Source organism: Eptatretus burgeri, chromosome 1 (assembly GCF_056783735.1).
Source record: "Eptatretus burgeri isolate ZD-2024b chromosome 1, Ebu_testis_v1, whole genome shotgun sequence".
NCBI lineage: Eukaryota > Metazoa > Chordata > Myxini > Myxiniformes > Myxinidae > Eptatretus > Eptatretus burgeri.
The window spans coordinates 92,203,888-92,219,923 of NC_140961.1; the positions used below are offsets into that span (position 1 = coordinate 92,203,888).

General features: G+C 43.0%; 1 long non-coding RNA gene across 1 annotated transcript; it reads left to right on the plus strand.

Annotated features, from left to right (window-relative positions):
- Positions 1-5,630: 5,630 nt before the first annotated feature.
- On the plus strand, positions 5,631-14,127 carry LOC147034954 (uncharacterized). The gene is made up of 3 exons (XR_015060910.1): positions 5,631-5,786; positions 13,460-13,573; positions 14,071-14,127. It is a non-coding gene; the product is annotated as an uncharacterized LOC147034954 (long non-coding RNA).
- Positions 14,128-16,036: the final 1,909 nt, after the last annotated feature.

Here is a 16,036-nt window from a genome sequence, read left to right on the forward strand (position 1 = left end):
TATATATATATATATATATATACATATATACACACACACAAGCTCAGCTGCAAGACCACTGAGGGGGTGATAAGGATTGGGATTCTCGTGTGTGCGAATGTATTTATGGTTGTTGAGGAACTATGGGAAGGGTTCGAAACAGTGTAGCACTTAACTTGAGTATGTCTTCTTGGGTTGCTTTGCGCAACTTATTCGGCTATGGGAGTGTGGGAGTGGCCAATCATATATATATATATATATATATATATATATATATATATATATATATATATATATATATATATATATATATATATATATATATATATATATATATATATATATCAGCTATGTTCAAAGCGTATACAATGTTGTGTGACATGTTTTGTTTATCGTGGGTTTACACTTTCCTCCAATTCCTACAGAAACGAAATACAGCAGATCTAATATTTTTTTACTCCAACCCCTTCCACTTGGTGTGATGAGTGTATTACCACAATTGGTGCTCTGTGTGGTCTGGCTGTTTGCAGAAAATCCACAGCCAGTAAGAAATTTGGAAATTCGAGTGGGTGTTATTGTTCTCGAGTGTGAAGGAAAATCTTCAACTTGGGCATTTTTTGCCTTGACTTACATTATTTTTCTTGTTATTGTCTGTTTCAGGCTGTCTTATAACTCTGTGAAGCAAAATTCACATTATAATGAGGCAAAGTTCATTCAATTCAGTTTATCGTTTTACAGCATGGTGTGTTTGGGGTTTATTACTGCATACAGTAGCACTCAAGGGAAGTTTTCTGTTGTTACAAAGATATTTGCAATAACTGCAATCTCCTATGGGTTCTTGGGTTGCATTTTTTTTCCCAAGTGCTACATTATTCTTTTTAAGAATGTTTCAATTGTTGTAAAATCTCACCAATAAACAATAGATATCCACTTTTACAGGCAAATGTGTGAAAATTCTAATTGTATGGTATCATCAACAATACAAGAAGTTTATTTAATTCGACAAAAAAATCAGCATTTTCAGTAAATATCCTGAAAAATAAATAAAGCAAGCTGGCAGCAGTTCACTGGACAACCTGCTTAACTACAGGATTTGTCACCAAGGTTTTCCTAACTGGTGTAAGTGAGGTTTACCGACTTTAGGTTGGTACGATTAGTTAACTATTCTTCAACTGGGCATCCTCCATCATACAAAGTCTTTCCTTGGCACACCTGAACTGCTATCCACCTACAAGGCCTTCATCTGCAGCTTGATGGAGTACTTCTCTTCCCTCTGGGCTGGTTCCATTCTTCACACCCTGCTCATCTTGATGCTGTGGAAACCAAAGCCTTCAACATCATTGGAATCTCCTGCAAAGAAGCTGAGTCTCTGGGCCTATTGGCTTCCCATCACATATCAGTCGGTGGTCTTTCTGTCTTCTACCAACTACTTTATGATCTTGCATCCTCTGATCTTTCTTTGCATTGTCGTCCCCTCCCCACCCCTCCCGATATCTGTAGCGACATGCAGTCCACCATCATCCACCCTCGGGTGAAACTCTCAAAATCAAAATTGCTGCACACCTGCACTCATTAGTTTCTCTCTTCCTGCCTGTGGAATCAACCTTTGCACTCTTTTCAATGTCATTCTTCCCCCCACATCTTCTAGACAGCTGTGTGCCACCACTTCAGATCGTCTCCCATCCAAGACCTTGATATTTTCTACCCCCTTTAACCCTCCTCCCCACCCCAAGTCCATCTTCCAAATTTACTTTTTTTTTTTCTTCCTCGGTGTTTGTTTATGTATCCATCCTATCCAAAACCCTGGTCCTCATTCCTCCCCACACCCATTATTTGTCCAAATATCCCTCTATTTTGTTCTTCAATCCTGATCTTGGTGTTTTCCCCTTCTCCCTACTGTTTCTTTTTAACTCACCTGGACTTTAGTCAGGTGAGCTTATGGATTGAGCCATGTCCATAGGTAAGTCAGTTTGTAAACACTTCAGTCATTATTGCTTGAACCAAACACATGATTCCGATGAAACTTTACCACAACCTTCATCACGCATGTTGTTCCAAATTGTATCATCAACCGCATCAAAATCTGTGCTAATTAAAGGAGTCTACGGGTGTGGGGGGGGGGATTAACCCCCCCAAAATCCGCATTTGCTCTCTTCTCCGAAACTACATACAAAATTTTGATGAAACCTGACCACAACATTCTTTATGCATAATGTACCAAGGTTTATCGACTGCATCAAAATCTGCGCTCATTAAGGAGGTGTATGGGGTGGGGTTGGACTCCCCCCAAAATGTGTATTTGCTCTTCTCCGAAACTACACACACAATTTCGATGAAAGTTGAGCACAACCTACATCACCCATCATGTATCAAAGTTTGTTCATGGCATTAAAAATTTCAGGGTCTAACGGGGTCTGTCTGGAGCTTAAGTGACTGTTGCTCATGATCCTGATGAGCTTCAGGACAGGCGGTCCCAATTTTTTTTTCTCTTGTCTCCTAATCCGTTCGGTGTTCTGGCTTTTCCAAGAGCCTCGACTTTGTGTCAAAGTTTTTTTTTTTAAAGGTGTGAAAGTGGCCATTTGTGCCACGATTACTGATGTCATGCATGTGGGGGAACCATGTCTCCTGCTCCCTTAGTTATATGTTCCATGTGTTAACTCTCATACGAGCCTCGACAACATATACCAAAAAAGGTTTCTCCACGATCTGTTCAGCCATTTCAGACGAAAAATTTTCAAGGTTGTTAATTTTTTTTAAAAACATAATGGCTGTCTAACCACATGGGCGATGATCTTTTTTTTTCTTTGGTGCAATTTATCCCTTGATGACCCTCAAAAATTTTCATACTGAACGGATGTGGCATTGTATGGATGCAATTATGATGTCATAACAATGGCAACTATGACATCATAAAAATCGCACTTATTCCACACGTGGAGTACTTTCTATGTGCCAAGTTTCTATATTTTTGCTGGTGCGGTTTCGGAGATACAGAGGTCCAAAGTTTTTCCTTTTTTACAACATGGCTGCCACACCATGCGACCTATGACGTCATAATTATCATTAAAACATTCCACATAAGTCGGTGCTCCTACGCTGAAAATTTTTCGTCAATCCAAAAAGCATTTGCAGGGTTGAAATATTCACGTTCAAATGGACCCAAATGCAATACCCTCTCCTCTGGAATTAGTAATAATCACAAAGTTTAAAATAAGGACAGTTATTCCAAAGGGATTGATTCCATATGGTCTGCTGACTTAATTTAACTCAACAATGATAAAGGATACAAATACGCTTTAACCGTTATTAGCCCCCTTTGGACTGAGTCTGAAATGGGAGGCTTATGGATTTGGTATAGATTTTTGTGTCCGTGTGTGAGTGCATGCGTCCACAACCATATCTCGGACATGCATGGACCAATTTTCTCCACGTTGGGCAAAAAGACAACAAATGATGGTCTACATATGCACATCATTTTGTTTCACGATGCGATCAAAGAGAGCCAAGTGGTGGCCATTTTAGTTGTAAAAAAAACCTGTGTCAAATACGTCCTCAAACATTTCTCGGACAATCATTTGCCGATGTTTTTCAAACTTTGCACACATATATCTAATGATTGTTTACATAAACATCATTTGTTTCCGAGATCAGATCCAAGATAACCGACAGGTGGCCATTTTGTTACTTAAATGTTTCCCCAACCATTTCTCAGACATGCATGGTCCGATTTTGTTCAAACTTGACAAAGTACATGATGGCATACACATGAACCTCACTTTAATTTGCGATCTGATCAAAGATGAATGACTGGTAGACTGGCGGCCATTTCAGTTGTAAAAAAAAAACTGGTATTGAAAACGTGCTCAACCATTTCTCAGACATGCATTTACCGATCTTGTTCAAAAGTGGCACACAGATATTGAATAATGGCTTCCATATGCACGTCATTTTTTTTTCGAGGTTCGGTCCAAGATGGCCAACTGGCATCCATTTTCGTTGTAAAAAACCGGATGTTGAACATGTCCTCAAACATTTGTCAGACATTCATTAACCAAAGTTGTTCAAACTTGGCACAGATAACGAATGATGGCTTACATATATATATATATATATATATATATATATATATATATATATATATATATATATATCTCACAGACATGCGGCTTGGCACACAGAGCATGTGACCTATAAATGATTTGTGAACACCTTGGTATCCCCAAGGCTTGGAGAACATATGTGTGAAGTTTCGCCTCGATCTGTAGTCGAGTCAATATACGGTTGAACCCCCAAAAATTACAACAAAACGTTTTATTGTTTTAAATGTTTTAATTGGTCATGCTGAGTGCCATAAAAAAGTCTCGGGTAATCTGACCCCGGTAAAGGGGTTAATTTGTATATTTTCAAGATGGCCACCAATGAAAATTTCAATGTACTACAAACTTTTTTATGGTTGATTTTCGACCCTATAAATGTATTGGCAACAGATAGGAACATGGGGTTTCTGAATCAAATAAACATAGTTTCATCCGCCTATGACGTACTATGACGTAACTATGACGTATAATCGTATATGACATCATAGTTAAAAGATAAATGAGTATGCCAAAGAAAATCTGTTGTTTTATAATATGTAATGACATGTGATGCTATCATTTAACTCCTTGAACTAGTTAAGCTGTCCCTTTCCTATAATTACATAGATGGGACGTCATCAATCCAAAAGAAATCTGTATGTATGCCACACAGCCTTAACATAAGCCACGCTCATTGTCGCCCTAGATCATCTCAGCATTGTCATTGTCATCATTCTCATCCCCCAACATTTGATTGAAAGGGTTGTTACATGACTGCACTTGGCACTGTCCACAAGCTGATGTGCATGGTAGACCGTAGGTTCTGCATGTGCAACGTTGAGTACTGCACCTGGAAGTGCAGTTGCAGTGAACTACCTTAAGCAAAGAGTCTGGTGCGGCATTCATTTCATTCATTACTGGGATGAACTGATTCTCCTCTGTTTTCCACCCCCAGTCTGTTGCTTCCAAATCTGCCTCTTCTCCCATCCATGTCATGATCTGGAAATACGTGCGGAGTGAATGGTGCTTAGTAGCCGCTTCAGTTGGCAGCAGACACTCTGGGGTAACAAACGACACAGCCGATACCACTTTCTTTGTCAAGATGCTGTGGCGCAATGAAGTGAGAGTATCTGTTCCCTTTCCACCAAACACCTGGACCATTGCCTTGTATCCAATCTCTACAACTGCATCTGTGCTTTGACCTAGTGTAGCAAATGCTTGGGCACATGACCTCAAACCAGCATAACCTTTCATGACTTTCTGGAAGAGAGATTTCTTGCCAACCCCAAATATGCGCGGTCGTATCACATCCAGTAAAGGCATGTATGAACAGCATCATGGTAGATGCCTGGGATCCTAATACCCAGCAGACACACGACGTCAGCATGAAAGATTCACGACGTCGGGAATCGGCCGCTTGGTTGTACAACCAGATCACGACGCAGTGCAGCCGCAGCACGCCCCACGGTTATCTAAAACTGTTTTTTCTGCCTCGTGTGTTGCCATGGTGACCGCTTTTCCACCTCGTGACGTGTGTGGTTGTGTCTGCCTTTCACCGGATGAGACATCTGATTGGCTAATTGCTATTTCCGCATCACAAGCCGCCATTTGCAAAGCTTGGTTAAACTTGTTAACTTTCAGCTGTTTCTGAGTGTGACACACAATCCGCTTTAATCTGCAGAAGACTTTAGTTTTTTTAGTTAAAATTATCTTCCGCCGTGATCATTTTTGGTAAGTATAATATTATAAATCGATTTTATGTCTTAGCTTTTGTTTTTGGACGTTTTAAAGATCACAGAATCCATGATGTGTTCCTGTTTCTGGTGTGCTGGGATCTATATCGTTACATTCAATGGAAACTCTCCCGGGCCCCTTTGGGGCCCTCGAGTGGTTAGAGCCTTGGACTCAAACGTGCATCTGATGATGGAATCCTCCGGCACCCGATTTCATCGTTCGGTTATCACGTTTAGCTGTCGCTGACATGGCCCTGATATGGCCCTGATCGTGTGGAGAAATCGACGGTAAATAATTAATCAATTCATTTTTCCGCGGGTCTGGTGAAAAAAATAAAAAAACACCGCTCTGTGGTAAATAAAGGGAACTCTGTAAAAATTACTTTGCACAAGTTTAATTGGTTCAGAACCTTTTAAAATATTTTTCTGGTGTGGATAATGTTTGGCCGTTCGGGTCCGACGAATTACCGCATTGTACCACAATGTAACAAATTTAAAGTTCCACTGCCCTTAAAAAGCCTCATTTAATATTATTTTTTATAATGTATTATTTTTTTATGTCCTCTTTTAACGAGGTTGGCCTAACAAAAGGCAAAAGGAAAACAATTGTCAGTTATTGTTCGCCGAAAAATGTGAAGTTTTGCCATAAAATTTTTTTTTAACCCTCTGGCCGCCGACAAACTGCCGCTTGCAACAATGAAGCCTTCATTGCGGTAGTTTGTCACTATAGGGGATTTGTTCAATTTTTTCGGTGCACAATTGTTTTCCTTTGGTAAAATGGTTATCAAAAGACATGAAAATAACTTTATATTATTAATAATAATAATAATTGATGCTTTTTAAGGGCAGTGGAACTTAAAACTTGTTACAAGCTGCTTTGGACACTGGTGTACTAAATTGTTTTTATTTTCTAAAATAAGCGTGATGTCCAATGCTGTGATGTCCACATACAATTTGTGTGGAAAGAATGGGAAGAGACCTTTCCGGAAACGGAATTTTTATAAACTTGCCAGAGGTAATGAACTCTGCTAAATGACAGTTTATAATGTGCATGACTTGAGCGAAATTGACATTGCAAGTCTTGTTTGATGATCATAAAGCCAAATATATACGAAGTGTAAATTCTTATTATTTTTCACACAGTACCATGGCCAGTCAGACAACAGCAACGGAGCTAGCTATGGACACTGCCATATCACAACATTTGAAATATGCCCCTGATCGGCGTGGAGGTGCGGGCAGGAAGAAGCCCTCATCTATCTATAATTCCAGCAATGTGTGTGTGTCTGTGTGTCTGTGTGTCTGTAACAGCTGTTTCTCGACAACCACTGGTCCAATCTAATTGAAACTTGCCAGCGATATTGCTGGGGACCTGAGTGTGTGCCTTTTCAAGGTTTTATATTAATCGGACAAGTGCTTCCCAAGTTATGTCATTTATTTACCAAACCAACTGCGTAGGCGTGGCCGATGGGGAAGAGTTCCTCAGGTGCATTCCACATTTCGGGTTACAATGTACGGACTTCTGGATAGTGATGACTTACTGTATTGTCAGAATTTCTCGATTTCTTGTGCGCATTTAGAGATAAACACAATGCCCCAATTCATTTGTCGTTTCCGAGAGCAAAGGAACAGCGTGTGCGGTTGTTTGAAAGTTGTTATTATTATTTTTTGCACGTACGGCCATGCTCGTACGGCCACGCACGTATGGGCACATACTAGTTTAATAATAACGAGAAACAGCAACACGCTGTGCCAGCCATCCACGTCCTTGATTATTAAGAATTTGCAGCATAGTTAATTGTAATGTTGTATGTTGGAAACCCAGCCTAAGTTTACATTGTGAAAATATTTACATGTACTTTTATTCATAATGAAGTTATTTTATTTTCTTGTGAAATTAAGATTGAAAACACCCAACAAATTAATTTTTTTGTGCTTTGGAATTATTATGTGAGATGCATTCAAAATTGTGTTTTCATACTTGATGATGTTAGATTTATATTTTTTATTTTTTCTTTCTATGAATACACACATATATATGTATGTATGTATGTATATATATATATATATATATATATATATATATATATATATATATATATATATGTATATATATATATGTATATATATATATATGTATATATATATATATATATATATATATATATATATATATATATATATATATATATATATATATATATATATATATATATATATATATATATATATTTGGTCTCATTGATTTGCCCGATTGTAATTCAGTTTTATATAATTTTATGCACTGTTCATATCATGTCAAGTATCATCTGTTTAAGTCTTTTTGCACCTCATTCTATTGATGCCCGCTGTGGGACAAACAAGTAAAAACATTTCTAAATTATATACATTGTTACGGCTGTGGAAATTCGCAAACTACCATTCAGGTCCCGTAGGTGAGATAACTCTAAGTACATGTGTAGTTAGCCCCAAACCCGTTGTCTAGAGGGAATTTATGTGATTCATTCGGGCTGCGACGCTTTGAGTTAGGCGTTTTTCTGTTCTATATTTATTTTGAATCAACCGCCATAACCATCAAACCACCACCCTCACCTCTCTCCTTCTACGGCCATTCCCGCATCACCTGTGAACACTGAGCGTCGGGCTGTCTTGGGCTCGTTCAAGCGATACGCACCGAGCCGCGAGTGCAAATAGCGGCCTTTCCGAGGGGAAATTCGGATCAAGAATGCTACACGCCCACTTCTGATCCATCCAATCAGCAAGCGTGGAACGGCTTGGCCCCGCCTCCAGGCGGGTCTGTGTGAAATCGAAATATGCAAATTCTAGGATCAGGGGAGGTTCACGTCCACTTTTCCTTCGTCCAATGAGCGAGTGTGGCTTCGCCCCCGAGCTCATCCTGATCCGGAAATTTGCATATGGGTTCTCCTGCCGGCCTATAAAACGCCGAGCGCAAGGCAGAGTTTTGGCAGAGTCAGTTTTGGTGGCAGAGAGTGGAGTCGGGAGACGAAGGCGTCGAGTTGGGTTCTGCAGTCGGCTGAGGAGAGTTGTGGCAAGAGTCCAAGGATCTCAGGTCCGAGGCGAGAAGGATGGCGGTCAGCGACGAGGTCGCGGCGGGAGATCGCTCGTCGCGGGACCCAAGCCAGCCAGCCATTCTCCCTCCGCCAGAGCATCAACAATTCCCCCTTTTCCCCCACGCTGAGATAGTGCAACAAGGGACCCCGTTCCCACCCCACTCCAAACATCGTGCCAACAAAACCCGCGAAGGAGCATGCAGTTGGGGCACAGCCACGCGGACATCTGCAGCTTGTCCGCCAACGCACCACGAGGACGCGGGTAGGACCCACGCAGTCTCGCGGACCTGACCACTCCTTCAGGTCCCGCGCACACATTGTCCCACAGGCCCGTCTGCCCCCTTGTCTATTAGGGTGGCTTCTTTCCTTTGTTTTTGAGTAAATGTGTGTGGCGCCGTGTCTTGTAAAGTAGAACTGTGTAAGTGTTGCCGTGTGTATGCGTATTCAGTTGTAACTCTGCGTCGTTGTTTCTTTTGTTTTCCTGATATAGGTGCATTCTGACTGTTTGGTTGTATATGTGTGCTTTCTGGGTGTCGCGTAATAAATGTGCATTGTATGAACTGTTTTCCCGTTTCGCTTCGTCTTTTCTTAATTGACTCTCTATCCTGCTTCACGTAAAGGGTTCGTAGTGGGCTTAATACGCCCGATAATTAATCGGAACCGCCGAGGCCGACGATAACACCGCTCGTTTATCCCGATAGCACAGAACGGACCGCTTAGGCGGTTCGTGTCCGGAGTCGGCCTGCGGCGAGGTACGATCGCCCGGTCGATCATCCGCGCAGGTACTTAGGTAGATCGAATTTGGCGAGCAACCCTATCCTGTGCGGGTGGGCAATTGGCACGGTCATGGTGGGGTTAAACCCCCACCCGTGACTATCTGCCGGCGTTGTTCCGAGAGGGTCACGACGGAATTGTCCGTTCCGGTGGGTGAGGCGGCTGCCATTCGAGTCGAGCGGCCGATTGCACGCCGGCGGGCGCAAATTCGCAACACTGGTGTCCGGGACTGGGATTCAAATCCCTCCTGCCTCCAAGCTAAATTCACGGGGAATCGGTTCAGGGGTGAGAGGAGCGACCCCGATTCCCTCCAAATTACGAGTGAGCTAAATTAACCCCTTACGAGAAATAAGATGGAGTCTCAAGGCGAGCGGGTGCCGGGCTATTAGAAATGTATATGTGTAATAATTTAGAGTCCATGGCCCGGGATGGTACTTGTAATTTTAATCAAAGGGGAAGCTCAACCCCATTTACTGAGCACGGACTTTGCCAGCAAACTGGGTCTCATAATGGCGGCATGATCGCACCGAAGCACGGACCGAGCGGCTATTTATGGCGCGGAAAATGGCGCAACACGAGGCGAGTACTCCCAACAGCCACCGCTTCAAGCCACGTGGTTAAGGCAGGCGAACCAGGCAGACATTGACGGGCTTCGGAAACAATTGGAGGAAGAATGGAAAAACAAAACAGAGCAGGAAAGACGGAAATACAAGTTGGAATTGGAGGAACTGATGGGTGAGGTAGGAAGAGGCAATCGGGACAGAAAAAGCTTGGAAGAGAAGGTAAAAAGAGAACAGGAATATCAGAAACAATGGAAAGAAGCCAAAGCAAGGTCGGAGTGTGCGGAGATGTGGACAAAATTAGAAAAAAATCGCTGCTGAGTTACGGAAACACCAAAACAGAGACGGAATTACAAAACGAGTTGAGGATGGTGAGAGAGGAAAGAACAAGGACGGAGAATGAAACGTTAAAGAACTACACTGTACAGATCGAACTGCCGGAAGCGAAGGCCAGATTAAAGAATGAGATGCAAGAAAGAGTAATGAAGGAAGAACGAATGAAACGGGAGAAGGAAATCAGCCAACTGAAGGAAATAACGAGATTGCACAATGAGGAACAAGAAAGACAGTGGAATAGAAAACTGAAAGAATATGAATTTGAAACTGAACGACAAAAGGAAAAAATAGGTTGGAATATGAGGAGAAAGTGAAGGCAGAAAGGCAGAGTCAGTTTTGGTGGCAGAGAGTTTTGGCCGAGTCAGTTTGGAAGAGCAGAGTGTGGCAGCAGCGGAGTCGGGAGGCGAAGGCGTCAAGTTGGGTTCTGCAGTCGGCTGAGGAGAGTTGTGGCAAGAGGCCAAGGAGCTCGGGTCCGAGGCGAGAAAGACGGCGGTCGGTGACGAGGTCGCGGCGGGAAATCGCTTGTCGCGGGACCCAACCAGCCAGCCTTTCTCCCTCCCCCAGAGCATCAACAATTCCCCCTTTCCCCCCACGCTGAGATAGTGCACCAAGGGGGCCCCGTTCCCACCCCACTCCAAACGTCATGCCAATGAAACCCGCGAAGGAGCACAGAGTCAGGGCACAGCCACGCGGACATCTGCGGCTCGTCCGCCAACGCGCCACGAGGACGCGGGTAGGACCCACCCGGTCTCGTGGACCTGGCCGCTCCTTCAGGTCCCGTGCACATATTGGCCTACAGGCCCGTCTGCCCACTTGTCTATGAGGGTGGCTTCTTTCCTTTGCTTTTGAGTAAATGTGTGTTGGCGCCGTGTCTTGTAAAGTAGAACTGTATAAGTGTTGCCTTGTGTATGTGTATTCGGTTGTAACTCTGCGTCGTTGTTTCTTTTGTTTACCTGATATAGGCGCATTCTGACTGTTTGGCTGTATATGTGTGCTTTCCGTGTGTCGTGTAATAAATGTGCATTGTGTGAACTGTTTTCCCGTTTCGCTTCGTCTTTTCTTTATTGACTCTCCATCCTGCTTCACGTAAAGGGTTCGTAGTGGGCTTAAAACGCCCGATAATTAATCGGAACCGTCGAGGCCGACGATAACACCGCTCGGTTATCCCGATAACACGGAACAGACTGCTTAAGCGGTTCGTGTCCGGAGTCGGCCTGCGGCGAGGTACGATTGCCCAGTCAACCATCCGCGCAGGTACTTAGGTAGATCGAATTTGGCGATCAACCCTATCCTGCGCGGGTGGGCAATTGGCACGGTCGTGGTGGGGTTAAACCCCCACCCATGAATGGCTCACGGCATTGTTCCGAGAGGGTCACGACGGAATTGTCCGTTCCGGTGGGCGAGGCGGCCGCCATTCGAGTCGAGCGGCCGATCGCACTCCGGCGGGCGCGAATTCGCAACAATATCATGGAGAAATTCTATCAGAAAGGTGCTTGACTTCCCAAATAGGACCCATATTGTACTCTTTTACCAGTCATTGCTGAATTTCTACCTATTGAATGTCAACTATTATGTCATATAACAAAATTTGTATGTGGTTCTTCGTCTTCTCATAATTCTTACCTGAGGTTGCTTAATTATGAATATTGTAACAATGGGTAGTATGTCATCAGTAGCTAAAGCTATTAATTACATTTTATTTAAATGCAAGTTATCGGTAAATACATTTTATGCTCCTAATGCCCATTTAATGTATGCAAGCATAGAATTATCAGCAGTTTTACTAACACTGCACGATGATGTTATTGTACTTAAACGTGCCTTTGTGCAGTCAATTATATTTGAGAGAGAATTAACTCCACAGTTCCTCTCTGGAGCAGAACTTTCTGAATTTGAATTGTTAACTGTGCTTTGCACAAAGTGAATTTGTCAAAAAGGTATTTACGACTTTTACCCATATGGTATTTCTTTTTATTCCCAATTTTTAACCTCCGCCATCGAAGATCGGAGGTTACTGTTTTCACCCCTTTCTGTTTGTTTGTTTGTTTGTTTGTGAACAGTATTACGGAAAAATTCCCGGACGGATTTCGACGAAACTTGGTGGGGGGGGTTAGGTATGGTCCAAGGATCATGCCATTAGATTTTGGACTTGGTCCCCCCCCCAAAAAAGAAAAATTGTTAGAGTAATTTTTTTTGCATTTCTACATGTTTTTAGTGATATCCAACCCCCCAAAAAATTGTTTGAGAAAAAAAAAATTTTTGCAACTTTTTTTTCAATAAAATTTAGAATTTTTTTTTTTTGCATTTCTACATGTGATGTGATTTCCAACAAAAAACATGCCAAAATTATAATTGCGGCCGATTTTGGAACTTCAGGTGGATATACCCACTATTTCCAACCCCCCCCCCCAAAAAAAAAATTGTTAGAGAAAAAAAACTTTTGTAACTTTTTTTTCAACAAAATTTCAATTTCTTTTTTTTTGCATTTCTACTTGTTTTGAGTGATTTCCAACCCCCCCGCCCCCCAAAAAAAATGTTGGAGAAAAGAACTATAATTCTGTCAGCACTGTTGACATCATATTTAATGAATAAGATATAAGGTTCACTTGAGTGACCCAGCAGTATTGGCGGCATAGGTTTTGCACTCTACCGAGTGCTCCCCCTCTAGTTCGTATATGTTTCTCAATTGCAATGGTATCTACTTTTATTTCTTGTTCGTTTGTATTTGAGTGTGCTTTTTTGATACGAATAAAGATATTATTATTATTGTTAATACTGCTTGTATATTTTTGCTGCAATCATGCTCTGCGTGATACGTGATAATAAATGATTATGAATTACAGTTGTTTTCAAGTTGTGGTCATTATGTGTTATTGTGCAACGTATAATGATGTTGCAATACAACTTCAATGTTTGGATAATGTCACCAGTGGAACAGCGGTGCTCTGCTGGCCCCAGACCTATGGGTCGAGGGCTCCATCAAGCTGGAAACTGAAGGGTGTCATGCACTGCAATGTTCGTTTCTTTGGCGTGCAAAGAAAAAGGTAAAAACAAAAACTCCATTTTATGAACGTTGTGATAAAGTTGAAAAATAACGTCATGCTTCAATGTTGTGACAACGTTGAAATCTGACGTCATGGGTATTGCGAATACAACTTCCAACTGACCCAATTCTGTCGTCAGGTACAACCAGAACATGACGCTGCAACGACGTCAGATTTCAACGTTGTCACATCGTTGAAATCTGACGTCGTGGGTGTTGCAAATACAACTTCCCACTGACCCAATTCTGACGTCAGGTACAACCAGAACACGACGCTGCAACAACGTCAGATATCAACGTTGTCACAACGTCAGATTTCAATGTTGTCACACGTTGAAAACCGACGTCATGGGTGTTGCAATAACAATTTCCCACTGACCCAATTCTGACGTCAGGATAGAACCGGCAAACAACGTTGCAACAACGTTGTGTGCCTGCTGGGTAGGCTCTTCAGTCTGTTTATGTGATACACTCTGCTTTGGTCATGCGTCTTGTCAGATCGGAAGTACAAGTCCCGGTTGCTACCTTCAGCAAAATGGTGAAGCAGCAGAATAAGTAAGTCCGTATCTTCACCTATCAGTGTTGTTCACTGCAGCTGGGAAGCTCGTACTGCTGCTTGCATGATATTGTAGTCTGCATCACCTGTTGCGTTTATCACAGTGCAGCCCTTTTCCTTTAGCCTTAGGCTAATGATGTTAATCAGTTCCTGCTTGTTGGAACCATGCGATAAGAACTCATCTTTTTTCCCCATGAACACGGTGTCTTCTGTGAAGTTGACTTCGGAATGATGTTTCTTTTGACGATGCTGGTGTGTGCTGTCCTTGATAGATGGTTCATCCGAATAACCGTCGAAGACGACAATAGCTTTCCCGTTATTGCGCAGTACGAAGTCAGCATAGCCGTTAGCTATAGATCCGTATGTGCTCCCTTTCGTCCACTGAACGCGATGCATCAGTGAGCCACCATCCAACACATAGTGGTCCGTCTTGGGTACATCGTCCGACTCATCCTCGGTAGACAAACCTTTTGCACATTCATCTATTGCTCTCGCAAGCTGTGGCTTGCCCACTTTCCTGAATATGTGCTTCGCCTCAAAGAGAGCTGGGGGAAATGGAGACAATTCATATTCAAGAACGTCCTCCAATGAGAGGTTCCCTGCCCGAGAAATGACAAGTAGGCTCTGAAACAGAAGAGCAGGGTCTATAGTTCGGTCACCAGTAACCTGGACAGCAGATGAATCTCCCAGTTTAATACCCCACACACACACACACACACACACACACACACACACACACACACACACACACACACACACACACACACACACACACACACACACACACACACACACACTGACACACACACACACACACACACACACACTGACACACGTTGCGGTAATTTTAGATAATTTTGAAATAAAAAAGGACTTTTTGATATTTTTGGTGAAAAGGCACAAAATGGCGTTTTCACCATAAAGTCAGCAGCTGAAACAATTAAAAAAATTGGTTTTTGGAAGCAACACAAAATTCTGATTCAGAAATCGTGCTCAAACCTTTTGATCTCAGACATGATTACAGCACCGCAGCTCTTGGACTGGAGCCGACAATGGTGAGCGAGGCTACATCCATCGAGAGGTGTGAGCTGGTGTTGGTGATCGTCATGCCGGGTCCAGGGGTGTTTAAGACGACCCTGTCTGGATGGACCCATCACCTGGGGTTTCAACCCACCATGGGCAGGGTGTGTGTCAGCGACAGGCAAGACATTTAGTTGCTGGACACTTAGAAAAAGGTAGGACATTGTGGAAAATTTCAGTTTTAGCCCCAATTGGTTTTTAAACACGCTTGTCTGTGTGATGTAGAGGATGTGACAATGGAGAAATGTTGGGAGAGTGGGAGTCTCGAGGCGAAAGCGTCTCTGGAGAGGGGCAGAAAACCCCAATAATAACAATGGGGCCATAGCGTGCAGCCACATTTGTACACACAGGGCCTGGAATTTTATATGACAATTTATTTTAAAGCAGCCTTGGTGGGAACTGGTTTCCAGGCTGCAGAATTCCGAACACGTGGGGGAAAATTTCCTCCTGGTAAATTGGGTTGTGCCAGAATGCTGGGGAGCAGAATTTGGATATGGAATCCGACCACAGGTGGTGTGCTATGACCTGGTCCCCACAGGGAGTCTGGTGGTGTGTGTAGTCCTCTGTTCATCAGGTCGCCGTCTGAATGAGAGTCTTGGCCGGTGGGATCTCGACCCTGGAGGGGATTGAATCCCCGGGGACCAAGGTGGTATCTCTTGGGCATCTTGCATGATACACCGTGAGGACCACGAGGGGGAATGGGGTGCTGTGTCTCGTGCATTGGTGGCACACCACTGAGGGCCAGTAAGGGCCTGAGGGGGTGACCACCCAATCATGCGGCCTAGCAACCTCTCCTTGAGGCTCTGGGACAGCCAGCATGTGGAGAGC